At 44.4% G+C, this 18367-nt stretch overlaps 1 pseudogene; it reads left to right on the top strand.

The window, feature by feature from the left end:
* The window catches only part of LOC142074942 (pikachurin-like), a 172274-nt pseudogene that overhangs the window by 25558 nt on the left and 128349 nt on the right, over positions 1-18367 (top strand).

The raw sequence follows: 18367 nt of genomic DNA, 5'->3' as shown, positions 1-18367 counted from the left end.
GCACGGACATAATCACGGCCACAGACGCTTCGAGATGTACCTGCTTGGGCATGGGCTTATCCACAGTCACAGACGCCTCGGGGTGTCCTGTCCCGCATGGACTCAGCCACAGGTCACAGTCCCTTCAATTCGAGTTCACGCTGCAGTTCCAGCCTGTCCAGCACAACAGCACAGCAGCAGCAGCGATGCCCTGGCCATCTGCCAGCCCAGGCGCATCCCCATTGCTGTTATCAGAATGTTCCCAGGCACAGCACAGTAAGACGATAAGCAGTGCAGCAGTACAGCAAGCAGCGAGAGCAAAAAAGCAGCCACTAACGAGCACAAGACTCTAATACACATTAAGGCAAGCAAGCCCCATGGCAAGCACAAGAGCCTGCGAATTAATAGCTAAACAGCAGTAACAGCTATAAATTCAATCTAGCACATTCCAATCAAACCTGTCGTTATCTCGAACCCTTCGAGCCCCACGTTGGGCGCCAAAAAGGACTGTCGTGGTTTAACCTGACAGGCAGCCAAATACCACGCAGCCGCTCACTCACTCCCCCCGCCCCCCCAGAATCACTGGCAAAGGTATCAGCAAAAGGTGATTTTAATAGAAATTTGTAAAAGTGCGACTTAACAGAATTCAATGGCAAGGTTCACCCTATTACTCATTACATGGATTAAGTATACACAGGGAAAAATCGTGTCAGAATTATGTTGGAATGATTTATAGAAAGACCAAGAACAAAAAGGGTAAGGAAGACCCTCCCGTTGAGTCACGAGGTTCAGAGTAGACCCCCTTGCTTTCTAAACTCCTTTTCAGAGAGGAGCCTAGGTGCGGCTGGATCTACCCCTAGTCTCAGACCTGGTCAACGGTTTATACCTAAGGGGTTATATATGTTTAGCAGCGAACTAAAGTTCATTCACAGTTTTAAGGTAGATCATAAGATTTTGACAGCACTTAATCATTGACTAATTTAGCAGTTACAAAGCAAGTTAATCAAGTTTACTACAATTACTAAATTGCAGATTATGCTTATTGTTAGTTATCTAAATCAATACACGCACACACACACACAATATAGATCTATTCACATGCAAGGGCCCATAGCTAGGTAAATTCATGAAAGACAAAGGCCTATAGCTAGATAAATATATCGGTTAAAAATTCCCCTCGAGTCTGTGAAATACTCAAGTTAAATGCCTTGGCATTTCTCAACGGGCGAAGGGTTGAGCCCCAAGGAGTGTCTTGGCTGAGGAGTGTTTCAGCCCAGGTTCCGACGGTCCTCCAAATATCACAAACTTGAGAGTTTGTGAACTCTGAGAGGTGTCCCACTCAGAGGGGGACTCTAGGCGCAGCCCGCTGCAGTCCAGGAGAACTCAAAGGGTCTCGCTTGGGACCGCTGTTTATAGGTTTGCAAGATGATTGGCTTTAGTCATCAGTAAATTTCCATCTTGGTCACTATCCAAGGTGGTCCGGGGTAGTAATTATGGTATTGTTCCACGGTAACCATGGTATCGTTCCACTTGAGTTATGATCCAGGTAGGGAATGCTTCAGGGCTGTCAGAGATGACGCATTATCCCCTGCTCTTGTTTCCTACCTTGATCAGGTAGCCGGTGTTCCTGGTACGATCAGTGTCGCTCCCTACCTTAGCCATGCAAGAGTGCCTGGTACAGTCAAGGGACGCTCAACCGCCCAACTCGTTACACAATGGCTAAGGCCTAACAGGAGTTCCTGAGATCGTAGAGTGGCCCAGAGGAAGGGGGGGAAATGCACCACCACAGGTTACAGAGCAGACATGCTCCTCCACCTGCCCCTTTCTCAGACAGTAAGTGAAGAGTACTAGAGACGTGGATCTCAGGGTTTTCTTTTCCTGCCATCTTTTTTATTTGCAGTAGTCAAATTAGCCATTGTACTGAAACGCCAACCTGTAGTATGGGAAGAGAAGGAGATGGATAGGTACTGTGAGACCAATATAGACGTATAAAAATACCCTCCTCCCACTGCAGCTGATGAGAGACGGGGTTGATCGTGGCAGCACTGAAAGGTCAGTTTGGGAGCGCAACGGCGAGATGAGATCCCATCGCTGTAACCTGCATCCAGAGAGGGGCAGGCAGGAACTGAAGGGTCCTTCTTGCTCATCTCATCAGGCTAAACTTTGCATCTTACTTAAATCATTGCCCTTCCCATCCATAGCTGTTGTGAAGGTATTGAGGTTGCGCAGGTTGGTGGTGATCAGAAGACCTCTCGGTGGCCCGTGAAGGAGGTTTCTTGGACTGAGCCAAAGCAGCAAAGGGATGAGGAGGAGGCACGTTTTGGTTTTGGTTTGGTTTTCCTCACACCCAGGTGATGCTGTTGGACATGAAGCTTGGGGGGGTTGAGGGGGAGGCTGAAGGTGTCCATGAGGTGTCCTGAGCTGATCAACAGCTCCTTGCCACTGAGAAAGGGGATGTCCCCCTTCGCCCCCTCTCTCCTGGTATCCTACCACTGCCTTGGGGGGGCAGAGGGGGAGAAGGAAAAGGTCGACCCAATTCAAATCTGAGTAGTGGACTATGTTTGACAGCTTTTAAAGAGGGCAGCACATGTCTATTCTTCTTGAAAGCCATACCTGCCAGGTTGCTAAAGGAGAGGTTTTCTGTCCTATGGCTTCTTATACAATGTCATTTTGTTTTGAGCAGATAGGCTGGGGCCTCCTCCCGATATACTGCTGGATTCACTGAACTGCACAGCGTTCAGCGTGCAATGGAGGATGCTAAAGCAGCATGCAAGCACCATCACGGGATATACGGTAAGTGATCCTTTATGTTGTTAGTAGAGAATTAGCCCTACATGGCCTCAGAGTATGCACGCAGCACGGCAAAGCAAGCAGGAGAGCCTGCTCTTGTAACAAATAGTACCATTGCCCAGAAAGTGTTCAGGGGACAGTGGACTTGAACGGATTGAACTGTAACTTTAAGAAACAAGCAGTTTGTGTTTTAGAAGCAAGCTATGATGGGAACTTGGGTTGGATGCCAAGGGCTTGTAGTGTATATAGATTGCTCTTCTGTTGTGGTTTTCATGCAAGGATCTTGGCGCTCTCTGCAACTGATAAAACAGTAGAGCAGAGCAGGTCGATATTACAATGTGCAAGTGAAGGGAGATCCATGGTGATTTCAGGGCCATTCAGATCTTTTGACTCATACTTCCAGCCTGAGGATTGCTTTAGCAGGAATAGCTATTCCAAACTACACCTCTAAACCTTCCCAGAGTGGCAGCAGGTACAGGGGAAGGAGAGTTTCATGGTGTCTCTCCTCTTGATAGATACTGTACTGCATAGCATCCCTGGGAGCCCAGCCACAGCCTTAAATATCAAAAGGGACTTTGTTTTAGTCTCCCCTACCTCTGTGGTGAATTTCCCTTAAAGTCGGGTGATTTTCCTGTTTTACCCAGCAATTTTGTAGGGAAGGCTCTGACCCCCTCTAGACCTCCCCCAGATTCCCTTCTGCCTGTTGGGCAAAACAGAGTGGCTAGCCTAAACTGGATACTGTATTTTAGTGTGCAAGCAGAAAAACAATGAGCACTAATCTGCCGTTCATTCATGTTTATTAAGTATTGCTTTAACAGGTATTCCATGGCAATGAAACTCAGTCCCAAAATGGAAGTTAGTCAGAGGGGAATTAGTACCAAAGATGTGGGATATTGACTTGAATTGGTTGTTTTCCCCTTTAACAAAAAACAAATAGTTGTTTTTTGTTAGCATTTTCTGTGGAAGGATTTGAAATTTCCAGACAAAAATAATCCAAAATTCAGTTTTACGTAAAAAGGTGGGAGCAGAAAACTCCTGACTACCTTTAGTATTAATGTACACTAAAAGACTGAGAAAATACCCTGAAATCAATAATTCTGGTACGCATACCCCTTCATCCCATGGTCTTATAAATGACACTAATACAGCCCAGCTGCACAGTTATTTCTATTGTTATGAAAGTGCTTGTAGTCTAGGACACTGAGAAGCACTTGCTGTGGCCAGAACTTGTCTCAGCCGGGCTCTGTGTGTAGTTGGGTCCATTCTTCTGTGTGAAAACAGAGGTGCAGTGAGTAGGACTGTGTGTGGCATTGGCAAAGGGAATACTGGAGTATTTCTTACAGTTCTGGTATCAACTCCAGAAATGGGACACTGACTGCTTGCAAATTCTTTTCTATAGGTCATAATATTTTTCAAAATAGTTACAATACTTTATAATCACTAATCATAAATAGTTTTCACTGTTCATGCAGTAGATCAAGCATCCAAGCCCCGGTTTATTTTTAAGTCTTGAGCTCATGTGTGGCATGATAATAAAACCAATGACAAACATAGCATTGATAGTGCTGTACCCAAACCACCTTCACTTCATGTTAGCTTTTGACCCTTGGGCATCTCACTGTCTCTGTGCACAGGAAATCAGATTCTCCCTGGCTCATTAGTCTCCTGTATGCGGCAACAGACATGAAGAGAGACATTTATGATACAGCAATTTTTATAATGACATAGTCACATAATCATAGAATCATAGAATCATACAGGTTGGAAAAGACCTCTAAGATCATCGTGTCCAACCGTCAACCCAACACCACCATGCCCACTACACCATGTCCCTAAGGGCCTCATCTACACGTCTTTTAAATACCTCCAGGGATGGTGACTCCACCACTTCCCTGGGCAGCCTGTTCCAAGGCCTGACCACTCTTTCAGTAAAGAAATTTCTCCTAATGTTCAATCTAAACCTCCCTTGGTGCAACTTGAGGCCATTTCCTCTTGTCCTATCGCTAGTTACTTGGCAGAAGAGACCAACACCCACCTCGCTACAACCTCCTTTCAGGTAGTTGTAGAGCGCGATGAGGTCTCCCCTCAGCCTCCTCTTCTCCAGACTAAACAGTCCCAGTTCCCTCAGCCGCTCCTCATAAGGCTTGTGCTCCAGGCCCTTCACCAGCTTCATTGCCCTCCTCTGGACATGCTCCAGCACCTCCATGTCCTTCTTGTAGTGAGGGGCCCAAAACTGAACACAGTATTCGAGGTGCGGCCTCACCAGTGCCGAGTACAGGGGCAAAATAATGTCAATATCTTCCTTATATGAAGTAAAATGTCTAACTTACGCAGACCAGTCCCACAAATCTTCAGCTGTCCAAGCTGACCATGGCCAAATGATGCATAATTAAAGTTGTCAGTTCAAGTCTGCCCTGAAAGCTAGGCTGTGTTTCACGTCAGTGTTGTGGTTTAACCCGGCAGGCAGCCAAACACCACATAGCTGCTCGCTCACTCCCACACACACACAGTGGGATGGGGGAGAGAATCGAAAAAAAAAGTAAAATTCGTGGATTGAGATGAAGACAGTTTAATAGAACAGAAAAGGAAGGGAAAATAATAATAATAATGGCAGAATATACAAAATGAGTGAAGTACAGTGCAATTGCTCACCACCCGCCGCCGATGCCCAGCCAGTCCCCGAGCAGCGATCCCCCTCCCTGACCAGCCCCCAGTTTATGTACTGAGCATGACGTCATATGGTATGGAATACCCCGTTGGCCAGTTGGGTTAGCTGTCCTGGCTATGCTCCCTCCCAGCTTCTTGTGCACCTGGCAGAGCATGGAAAGCTAAAAAGTCCTTGACTTAATGTAAACACTACTTAGCAACAACTCAAACATCAGTCTGTTATCAACATTCTTCTCATACTAAATCCAAAACACAGCACTAGGAAGAAATTTAACCCTATCCCAGCCGAAACCAGGACAGTATCCACCCCTTATTCTATACCATCTACGTCACGCCCAGGTCTCACATTTTCCAATACATTCCAATTAATCACCACCACCTTTCTTGTCTTTTGATATATATACACACAGAGATATCATTCCCTTACTCTATGGGCCATCCCTCTAAAATGTTCATTGAGTTCATTTAGTCCATGACTTTGGGCTCCATCTGTCATAACATTCTTTCAGGGCAGGAGAGGTGGTGTGTGGTGTTGGATTCTTGCATCCTGAAGTCAGTTCTGGCTCCATTATTGCTGCTCTTTGCTCGGTTTCATCGAAGTTCATTCTTCATTAACCTGGGTGATTCTTACTGCAATACCATTGATATGACATATAGTATTCTATAGCAATTAACATCATACAATTCAGTTCATTGGCTATTTTCACCCAAAATCAAATCTCCTTGAGGTACACAACAGACTTCCCCATTCTTTTGCATTACCCACCATGTACAGAATTCAGTAAAGCCTTTGACACTGTCTCCCACAGCATTCTCCTGGAGAAACTGGCGGCTCACGGCCTAGACAGGTACACTCTTCGCTGGGTAAAAAACTGGCTGGACGGCCGAGCCCAGAGAGTTGTGGTGAACGGAATTAAATCCAGTTGGCGGCCGGTCACAAGTGCTGTTCCCCAGGGCTCAGTATTGGGGCCAGTCTTGTTCAATATATTTATCAACGATCTGGACGAGGGGATCGAGTGCTCCCTCAGTAAGTTTGCAGAGGACACCAAGTTGGGCGGGAGTGTTGATCTGCTTGAGGGTAGGAAGGCTCTGCAGAGGGACCTGGACAGGCTGGATCGATGGGCCGAGGCCAACTGTATGAGGTTCAACAAGGCCAAGTGCCGGGTCCTGCACTTGGGCCACAACAACCCCATGCAAGGCTATAGGCTTGGGCAAGAGTGGCTGGAAAGCTGCCCAGAGGAAAAGGACCTTGGGGTATTGGTTGACAGCCGGCTGAACACGAGCCGGCAGTGTGCCCAGGTGGCCAAGAAGGCCAACGGCATCCTGGCCTCTATCAGAAATAGTGTGGCCAGCAGGAGTAGGGAGGTGATCGTGCCCCTGTACTCGGCACTGGTGAGGCCGCACCTCGAATACTGTGTTCCATTTTGGTCCCGTCACTACAAGAAAGACATGGAGGTGCTGGAGCATGTCCAGAGAAGGGCAACGAAGCTGGTGAAGGGCCTGGAGCACAAGTCTTATGAGGAGCGGCTGAGGGAACTGGGACTGTTTAGCCTGGAGAAGAGGAGGCTGAGGGGAGACCTCATCGCGCTCTACAACTACCTGAAAGGGGGTTGTAGCGAGGTGGGGGTCAGTCTCTTCTGCCAAGGTAACTAGCGATAGGACGAGACGAAATGGCCTCAAGTTGCGCCAAGGGAGGTTTAGATTGGACATTAGGAGAAATTTCTTTACTGAAAGAGTGGTCAAGCCTTGGAACAGGCTGCCCAGGGAAGTGGTTGAGTCACCATCCCTGGAAGTATTTAAAAGACGTGTAGATGAGGCGCTTAGGGACATGGTGTAGTGGGTATGGTGGTGTTGGGTTGACGGTTGGACTTGATGATCTTAGAGGTCTTTTCCAACCTTAATGATTCTATGATTCTATGTGCACCCAGGTCCTTGAGCAAAAGCAATCCCACGAATGGGTTTTCCCTTGCCAGAGGCAGGAGTAACCCAGACTGTCTTCCCCAGCATATTTTTTATGTGCACGACAGGGACTTTATCCCCCTCTACAGTACGTAAGGGTTTGGATTGGGCAGGGCCAGCTCGAGTGACAGATCCCCTGGTGTTGACTAACCAGGTGGCTTTTGCTAAATGTGTATCCCAATGCTTGAATGTCCCACCACCCATTGCCCTCAGTGCAGTCTTTAGCAGTCCGTTGTATTGTTCCATTTTCCCGGAGGCTGGTGCATGATAGGGGATGTGATATACCCACTCAATGCCATGCTCTTTGGCCCAGGTGTCTATGAGGGTGTTTTGGAAATGAGTCCCGTTTTCTGACTCAATTCGTTCTGGGTTGCCATGTCGCCATAGGACTTGCTTTTCAAGGCCCAGGATAGTGTTCCGGGCAGTGGCATGGGGCACGGGATATGTTTCCAGCCATCCTGAGGTTACTTCCACCATGGTGAACGCATAGCGCTTGCCGTGGTGGGTTTGTGGGAGTGTGATATAATCAATCTGCCAGGCCTCCTGTCCTGGTTCCAGCTGGGACAGGGTTAACTTTCTTCCCAGTAGCTTGGGGGGTGTGCTGTGTTTTGGGTTTAGTGTGAAAGGAGCATTGATGGCCCATTGATGCTTTGGCTGTTGCTGGGTAATGCTTGCACCGGGAGTGGGGAGCACAGCCGGGGTGGTGGACCCAGCTGGCCAATGGGGTATTCTATACCATGTGACATCATGCTCAGTATAAAAACCAGGTGTGGGGGGGGGCTCGCCCCCCGTTCGTGACACGCGGTCGGCGAGCGGTTGCGTTGTGCATTGCCTGCTTTGTGTATTCTGTTATTGTTGTTGTTCTCATTGTTATTATTACTGTTCTACTTAGTTTTATTTCAATTATTAAACTGTTTTTATCTCAACCCGGGAGCTTTCCTACTTGTGCCCTCCCGATTCTCTCCAGCATCCCACCGGGGGGGGGCGTGATCGAGCGGCTGCGTGGGGTTTATTTGCTGGCTGGGGTTAAACCACGACAGTCCTTTTTGGCACCCAACGTGGGGCACGAAGGGTTGAGATAACAACAGATTATTTAGAGCATATTAAGGAATTTATATCTGGTAACATATTAATTTGTTCTGCACCATGCTCTTGTTTTTACTGTACCTGTTAAAGATTGGAGTTGGCTTTTGTAGTCTGCTGTGCTCTGCCGTTGTCCGAAAAGCGGATTCGTGCCCGGCGTGCAAGTAACCAATTCCACACGCTCAGGAGAGATATTGTTTTATTCAGGCCTGGGTGCTCAGTGGACTTGCCACAAATCAAGCACACCTGGTCTAATCACCTTTCTGTTTATATCCATGCTTCTCATACATATTTTAAGATTCTCTTTTACATATTCATTACATTTCCAAGAACTAATTATAATATTACATCATCCTAGACACACGCGCACTAAAGTCTTTGGGGTCTTCTTGAGGGTCTCGGGTGGTCTCTGGTGGTCGGCAGGGTAGTGAACTCTTCGTGAACCTGTTCCTTTCTTCCCTTATAAGGTCGAGGTTTGTCTCCGAGCCACGTCTGGATCACGTTCATTTATGGTTCTTGATTTTAAGGTTAATCTTTACTAGAGTCTAACAATACTACACACCTGCAAACACAATACCTAATTTTTTAAGCATCACATCTTCATTGTTTTAAAATTACAGAAACGAAGAGAACAGTATACAATGTTCGAAATTACAAAACGAACAAACTATACCTACTACATCAATTCCCCCCTTTGAGACTTATGATGTTAAGCATCATGAGTCTCACACCATTTACTTATAAACATTTGGTCTACAAAAAGACATACATCGAATCATACAACAAGTAATTATAACTAAAATGACGATCAGTATCACAAATAAAAACAATTGCCTGAGCCAAATCAAATTTGGAAGCCACGAAAATAACCAAGAAAGGTCTAACCCTTCTCGTTCCTTAAATCCAGATGCTAAATTCTTCAGTTGTTGAATTTTTTCCTCATCTAACTGTGAATTATCACTTAAATTAAAACAACACATACCTTTAAACTCTTCACAACCATGATTATGTCTTAAAAGTAAATAATCAATTGCAGCCCTGTTCTCAAGAGTAGCTTCTCTTATTTGTGTCATTTCCATGCCAATAGCTGAAAGTGCCTGAGAAGTATAATTTATATCTTTAACTAAAGCACAAGTAATTCTCCTTATGGTGTGATAATTCATGGCTACTCCAACTCCAGGCGCTAGGATAGCTGCAGCTGACATTTCACTTGAACTATATAAAGTGACTTGCGAGTCACAATCTTCTGATACTTGGTGTACACTCCTTTTAGCTTGTTCACTATGTTCTAAGTCCTTTTTATTTATCAGCAACGGAGCCATCCTCCCAATTGAACATGGACCTTCTGTTACATTTGCTGGGATATAAGAATATGCTATTCGCCCGCATAATAAAAACCATCCAAGAGGTAATTTAGTATGGGCCCAGGCATAACTCAGAAGATGAGTAGAGTTACACCTCAAAGGGGGTTGCAAACATGTTAAATTTTCACATTTAGAAGTACAATTTACAAACTTAACACAATGTCCAGCTGGGAGTGTTCCTCGTACCTTAACTCTTAACATCCCTCTCTCCTTGTATCTAGTTGTTTTTCCCAGACTATAAATACTATGGTAAGTTAACTTGATGTCAAAGCTCTGAAACATCGTGTAGTTCCTTATCAATTCTAGAGGAGTTGGTATTCCCACAAGGCAAGAACTGTACATTCCTCCTACTGAATTCTCTGCTGCAATACAAAAAGAAGACATGTTGGTTACTTCTCGGGCTAAAAGCTCCCAGATATTTCGATTTCTATCCCATTTTGGCAATAAAAATTGGGATTCAGCTTTACTGATCATCATAACCAATATCAACAAACTCCACATTTTTACTTCTAAACCTCAATTTTTAAATAATTTGATTCCTCTTCTAACAGTAAAAATTTAACTATTACAAATAGTTCGGTAGTATTTCTGGTGACTCATCAAGTACACCTTAAAGTTAACTTCAATGGTCCTTTAGGTATAGATGTCCACAATCTAGGAGGTATTTTCTTTATTCTAGTGTAGTGAAACCAAGAATCTATTCCTTCTAATTTTACAGCAGTGTTTCTTGTCAATAACACTTGAAAGGGTCCCTTCCACTTTTCTCCAAGGGGGTCGTCCTTCCACGTTCGCAGGTAAACTTGATGTCCTGGACTGAATGAATGTACTGAAAATTCAAGAGGTAAAGGTGTCTTCAAAAGAACATACTTGTGTAAAGAACTCAGCACTTTACTCAAAGACAAGAGATACTCAGTTAATACTTTTTCCCCTATCACATGCATTTGTTCAGATTTTCCTGTTAGATTAACATTGTAAGGTTTACCATACAGAATTTCAAATGGACTTATTTTTTCTCTAGCTCTCGGGGTCACCCTAATTCTTAACAAGGCAAGTGGTAAAGCTTCGATCCATTTCAACTGAGCTTCCTGACATATCTTAGAAATCTGTCTCTTTAATGTTTGGTTCATTCTTTCTACTTGTCCACTAGATTGTGGCCTCCAAGGGGCATGCAAATCCCACTTGATTCCTAGTGTCTTACTCATATTCTTAATAACCTCCGCCACAAAATGTGGACCTCTGTCCGAGGATATCCCTAAAGGGACTCCAAATCTTGGAATAATTTCCTTTAATAAGTGTTTTGTTACCTCTTTTACCTTGTTGGTTCGACACGGGAAAGCTTCTGGCCATCCAGAGAAGGTATCTACCAATACCAATAAATATCGGTATTGATTGCACCTTGGTAATTCTGAAAAATCTATTTGCCAATACTCACCGGGAGTTATGCTTTTCTTTACCTCTCCAGGAGGGGGTCGGATTTGTATTTTCGAATTGTTCCCAAGACAAATCTCACATTTATTACTCACACTTTTAGCAATCAATAACATTTTAGTCCCTATTGCATATCTTTTTACTGACACGACCATTGCTTCTGCTCCCATATATGTCTCAGCATGGCTTGTGACCATCAGTTTCTTCATGATTTCGGGGGTTACTATACATTGTCCATGTGAAGTAAACCATCATCTTAGATCATTCTTTTTGCACTGTAATAGTCCAATAAATTTAAAATTTCTGTTCCATACTTTATAGGTGAGCCACTGGCAGACAAAAGTCCTCGCTCTTTCCATATCGCTCTATGGGTATGAACAACTCCAAAAGCATATTTAGAGTCTGTATAAATATTAACTCTTTTACCTTTAGCCAGATTTAAAGCTTTTGTTAAAGCTGTTATCTTTGCCTTCTAGGTGGATGTATTTGGAGGTAATGCTTTTACTTCTTGATCTTCGGTTAAAGTTACCACGGCATAGCCAGCCCTCCTTGCTCCTTTCACAGCAAAGCTGCTTCCATCAGTAAATAATTCTTCATCTGGAGTCTGGAGAGGGACATCTTTCAGGTCTGGCCTGCTGGCATATACCTGTTTGATAACTTGTAAACAATCATGAATAGGACCACTTTCTTTTTCACTTGGCATTAAAGAAGCAGGGTTTAAAATTGCACTTACTTTCAAGGCGATATCATCTTGTTCCACTAACAGAGCTTGATATTGTAACAAGCGACTAGGGGTAAGCCAATGATGTCCTTTTTGTTCCAGTACTGCAAGTACCGCATGTGGGATGTGAACCGTTATTTTCTGTCCCAATGTCAATTTTCTAGCTTCTTGAATGATAAGAACTGTTGCCGCAACTGCCCGCAAGCAGCTAGGCCATCCTGAGCTTACTTTATCTAATTGTTTAGAAAAGTAAGCCACTGGTCTTTTCCAGTCTCCCAAAAGTTGAGTTAAAACCCCCATAGCTACATGTCTCTTCTCATGAACAAATAGCTCAAAGGGTTTGGTCAGATTTGGGAGTCCTAAAGCTGGAGCTTTCATTAAAGTCCGTTTAATGTCATCAAAACTTTTTCGGCACTCTGGAGTCCATTCTAACAATTCTTCAGGGCCTTTGGTTGCCTCATACAATGGTTTTGCCATCAAACCATAATTTGGAATCCAAAGGCGACACCATCCAGCCATTCCTAGAAATCCTCTCAACTCTCTTTTGGATTGAGGGGGTGCCATCCTGCAAATGGCTTCTTTTCTATCATTTCCCAATCTTCGCTGTCCTTGGGAAATCTCAAACCCCAAATAAATTACAGTTTGTTTTGCAATTTGTGCTTTCTTCTCTGACACCCTGTAGCCAGCCATTCCCAAAAAATTTAGGAGGCTAACAGTCTTTTCTTTGCAGATCTCAATAGTATCTGCTCCCAATAGGATGTCATCAACATACTGAAGGAGGGTGATTTGGTCTTCCTTACCGGACCACTGTTCCAGTTCCTTATTCAGGGCTGCTCCAAAGATGGTTGGACTATTTTTAAACCCTTGTGGCAGCACAGTCCAGCAGAGCTGAGTCCTCCTCCCAGTCGACGGATCTTCTCATTCAAAGGCAAAAATCTTTTGGCTGTTTTCTTCCAGAGGTATACAAAAGAAAGCATCTTTCAGATCTATAACTGAGAAATATGCATTTGATTCACTGATAGTTGTTAGCAGCGTATATGGATTAGGGACTACTGGATGAATATCCACAACTAACTGATTTATTGCTCTTAAATCTTGAACCAACCTATATCCTTGGTTATGTGGCTTTTTCACTGGAAGGATAGGAGTATTGTAATCAGATTGGCATTCTCTTTGTCGTGGTTTAACCTGGCAGGCAGCCAAATTATACGCAGCCGCTCACTCACTTCCCCCACCCCCAGCAGGACGGGGAGAGAATCGGAAGGGTAAGAGTGAGAAAAACTCGTGGGTTGAGATAAAGACAGTTTAATAGAACAGGGAAAAAAAGGGAAAATAATAATGATAATGATAAAATATACAAAATGAGTGATGCACAATGCAATTGCTCACCACCCGCGCTGACCGATAACCAAGTAGCGATCGGTACTTCCTGGATCACGCCTACCCTTCATATACTGAGCATGACATCACATGGTATGGAATACCCCATTAGCCAGCTGGGCTGGCTGTCCTGATTATGTTCCCTCCCATCTTGTGTACCTAGCTCAGTCAGTAGGCACGGGAGCTGTCCTTGGACTAGCAGGGTACTTAACAACAACTGAAAACATCAGTGTGTTATCAACATTCTCCTCATACTAAATCCAAAACACAGCACTAGGAAGAAATTTAACCCTATCCCAGCCGAAACCAGGACAGTCTTAAAAGTCCATATTTAAGAAAGTTATTTATTATTGGTTCCAAACCCTTTCTAGCTTCTATACTAATAGGATATTGTTTCTTTCTTACCGGTCGAACTCCTGTTTTCAATTCAACTTTTACCGGTTCCACATTCTTCGCTCTTCCTGGTTTCTCCGTTGCCCAGACAAAAGGGTAAACTGCATCTTTAATCTCTTCTGGAATTTCTTCAGATTCATCTGTGTTTGTCTGTAATAAATAAACTTGGGCTTGCCAGGCATTAGCTTCAGGAAAATAAACTTGGACTTTTCTTTTTTTAAAGGTAATTTGTGCTCCCAATTTATTCAATAAATCCCATCCTAAGAGAGGCATGGTGCATTCCGGTATATATAAAAATTACATTTTAAAGGTTTCAACAAAGGCCTTCTTTCTTTCCCGTGACCCCAACAATAGATACATTAAATTTACTCATTGGTCCTTTACATATATTTATAACAGAATATTTTACTCCAGTGTCCACTAAAATATCAACTACTTTATTTCCCAGCTCTACTGGAACCAGGGGCTCAGCTGGGAGAATATAATTTTCTGCCCCCAGTCCCCATCATTCAGAATCCTCTCCCATCATAAGTAGATCAGCTTTAGGTGGAATTTGCTGTGGCCGAATCACAGCAACTTTCTTATTCTCTGGACACTCATTTCTCTAGTGTCCTTGTTTCTTACATGCAGCACATTGATTGATCCCTAACAGAGTAGACTGTTTAAATATATTTCCACATCCTCTACCTTTGCCCCTTAAATACCCTCTGCCTCTACCTTTCAAATATCTTCTTCCCCTACCTTCAGCACATCCTTGAGCATTCACAAAAGCAGCTGCCAGAATAGCAGCTTTCTGTTTCCTATCTTTTATTTTTTCTTTCTCCTGGTTTTCTTTTCTTCTTCTTCTTCTCTATTATTATATACTTTATAGGCAATCTCAATCAACTGTGATATAGTCATCCCTGTAATGCCATCCACTTTCTGCAATTTCTTTCGAATATCAGGGGCTGCTTGTCCAACAAACAAAGTAGTGAATATTGCCCTGTTCTCATCACTTTCAGGGTCTAAATCCGTCCATTTTCTGGCTGCCTCACATAAGCATTCATAGAAGGTGGGTGGGTCTTCTGTTTTCCCTTGAATTATCTGGGTTAATTTTGCCAAATTCTTTGGACGGGATATTCCATTTTTTACTCCATATAAAATCAATTGTTGATACTGTTTTATCATCAATTTCCCATCATTACTATTAGGATTCCAGTTTGGGTCCTGTGTCGGCATAAAATGAGCAGGACCTTCTCTTGCATTTATTCTTTCGTTTTCCATATTAGCTTTTTCCAATACTACCTTCTTTTCTTCAGGAGTTAACAAATTATTTAAAAAAATTTAAATATCTTGCCAATCTGGATTATGATTGTTAATAATTGTCTTAAAAGATCTATACACCTTTGCAGGATTTTCTCTATATGATCCTACCAATTCTTTCCAATTAATCAAATCAGAAGTAGTAAAAGGTATTTTCACAAACACTGGTTCCCCCCTTAGGTCCACAGCCTGACGAAGGGGTGCTAATAAGACAGACCCCTGTTGGATCCTAGTTCTGCCAGCTATTGGACTAAATGTATTACTTCCCCTTGCTTCAGTTTCGAAGCTTTCATTTTTACTCAGTGCCATCAACATCTGTATATTTTCTTCCTCTTCTCCTAGTTTTAAACACTGCTTTCCTATACTACAAGCAGAACAACAATGCGTTTTTGGTTCCTTGTCCTCCATCATCATCATCATCACATTAGAATCTGCGTCTAAAAGTTTACATTTCTTCCTAATTTCATGATCATTTCTCAAGATAAAGAACAAGTCCACATAAGGGACCTCCTCCCATTTACTCTGGTTGTCCACAAAATAACATAATTTGCAAGATAGTACTATATTGCAAAGTTCCCAATTCTGGCCATTTTATCTCATCTTCTAATTTATACATTGGCCACCATTTAGTACATTATTCAGTTAATTTCTCCTTTCTCAAAGGATCTCCCCCAAATTTTCCCCAATGTTTTATGATGCATCCAAGGGGAGAGCAAGGTGTTACTTTAGACTATTGAGTTCCCATATTTTTGCCCCAAAAGAACGTTCTAAACCATGATTTCATATACTCCAGTCGTCACTGTCAAACGTATATGAATATACCTTTTTACCTTTGGCGCCTGTCATGGTTTAACCCCAGCCAGCAAAAATAAACGCCACGCAGCCGCTCGATCACCGCCCCCCCGGTGGGATGGGGGAGAGAATCGGGAGGGCACAAGTAGGAAAAGCTCCCGGGTTGAGATAAAAACAGTTTAATAATTGAAATAAAACTAAGTAGAACAGTAATAATAACAATGAGAACAACAACAATAACAGAATACACAAAACAGGCAATGCACAACACAACCGCTCACCGACCGCCGACCGCGTGTCACGAACGGGGGCGAGCCCCCCCACACACCTGGTTTTTATACTGAGCATGATGTCACATGGTATAGAATACCCCATTGGCCAGCTGGGTCCACCACCCCGGCTGTGCTCCCCCCTCCCGGTGCAAGCATCACCCAGCAACAGCCAAAGCATCAATGGGCCATCAACGCTCCTTTCACACCGAACCCAAAACACAGCACACCCCCCCAAGCTACTGGGAAGAAAGTTAACCCTGTCCCAGCTGGAACCAGGACAATATCCACCCCTTATTCTATACCATCTACATCATGCCCAGGTCTCACATTTTCCCATACATTCCAATTAGTCACCGCTACTTTTCCCTGCCTTTTGATATATACGCACACAGAGATATCATTCCCTTAGTCCATGGGCCATCCCTCTAAAATGTCCGTTGAGTTCATTTAGTCCATGACTTCGGGTTCCACCTGTCATAACAGTCTTGCAGGGCAGGAGAGATGGTGTGTGGTGTTGGGCTCTTGCATGCGGAGACCAGTTCTGGGCGCTCATCCGGTTCTATCATTGTTGCATCTTGCTCAGTTTCATCGGCGTTCATCCTAAATTAATCTGGGTGATTCTTACTGTAATACTGTTAATATGGCATATGGTAACCATAAAAGTGATGACATACAGTACTATGTAATAACTAACATCGTACAATTCAGTTCATTGGCTATTTTCACCCAAAATTAAATCCCCCTGAAGTACACACTGGACTTCCCCATCCTTTCTCATCACCCACCAAGTGCACCCAGGTCCCTGAGCAAAAGCAATCCCACGGATGGGTTTTCCCTTCCCAGAAGCAGGAGCAACCCAGACCGTCTTCCCCAGCATATTTCTCATATGCACGACAGGGACTTTATCCCCCTCTACCGTACGTAAGGGTTTGGATTGGGCAGGGCCAGCTCGAGTGACAGATCCCCTAGTGTTGACTAACCAGGTGGCCTTTGCTAAATGTGTGTCCCAATGCTTGAATGTCACACCACCCATTGCCCTCAGTGTTGTCTTTAAATGCCCGTTGTATCGTTCGATTTTTCCGGAGGCTGGTGCATGGTAGGGGATGTGATAGACCCACTCAATGCCGTGCTCTTTGGCCCAGGTGTCCATGAGGGTGTTTTGGAAATGAGTCCCGTTGTCTGACTCAATTCTTTCTGGGGTGCCATGTCGCCATAGGACTTGCTTTTCAAGGCCCAGGATGGTGTTCCTGGCGGTGGCATGGGGCACAGGATATGTTTCCAGCCATCCTGTGGTTACTTCCACCATGGTGAGCACATAGCGCTTGCCCTGTCGGGTTTGTGGGAGCGTGATATAATCAATCTGCCAGGCCTCCCCATATTTATACTTCAACCATCGTCCTCCATACCAAAGAGGCTTTACTCGCTTGGCTTGCTTGATTGCAGCGCATGTTTCACATTCGTGGATAACCTGTGCAATAGTGTCCATGGTTAAGTCCACCCCTCGATCACGAGCCCATCTATATGTTGCATCTCTCCCTTGGTGGCCTGAAGTGTCATGGGCCCACCGAGCTATAAATAATTCACCTTTATGTTGCCAGTCCAGATCTACCTGAGCTACTTCGATCTTGGCAGCCTGATCCACCTGCTGGTTGTTTTGGTGCTCTTCACTGGCCCGACTCTTGGGTACGTGAGCATCTACGTGACGTACTTTTACAGTCAGGTTCTCTACCTGGGCAGCAATATCTTGCCACAACGCGGCAGCCCAGATGGGTTTACCTCTGCGCTGCCAGTTGTTCTGCTTCCACTGCTGCAGCCACCCCCACAGGGCATTTGCCACCATCCATGAGTCAGTATAGAGATAAAGTACTGGCCATTTTTCTCGTTCGGCAATGCCCAAGGCCAGCTGGATGGCTTTCACCTCTGCAAACTGACTCGATTCACCTTCTCCTTCAGCAGTTTCTGCAACTTGGCGTATAGGACTCCATACCGCAGCCTTCCATCTCCGATGTTTTCCCACAAGGCGACAGGACCCATCCATGAACAGGGCATATTGCTTCTCGTTTTCTGATAGTTTGTTATATGGTGGGGCCTCTTCAGCACGCGCCACCTCCTCCTCTGGGGATATTCCAAAATCTTTGCCTTCTGGCCAGTCCGTGATCACCTCCAAGATTCCTGGGCGACTGGGGTTTCCTATTCGGGCCCGTTGTGTGATCAGCGCGACCCACTAACTCCACGTA

The sequence above is a fragment of the Calonectris borealis genome, chromosome W (genome assembly GCF_964195595.1).
Source record: "Calonectris borealis chromosome W, bCalBor7.hap1.2, whole genome shotgun sequence".
Lineage (NCBI taxonomy): Eukaryota > Metazoa > Chordata > Aves > Procellariiformes > Procellariidae > Calonectris > Calonectris borealis.
The sequence above is the reverse complement of the archived record's forward strand: the minus strand, read 5'-3'. Positions and strand labels throughout refer to the sequence as shown.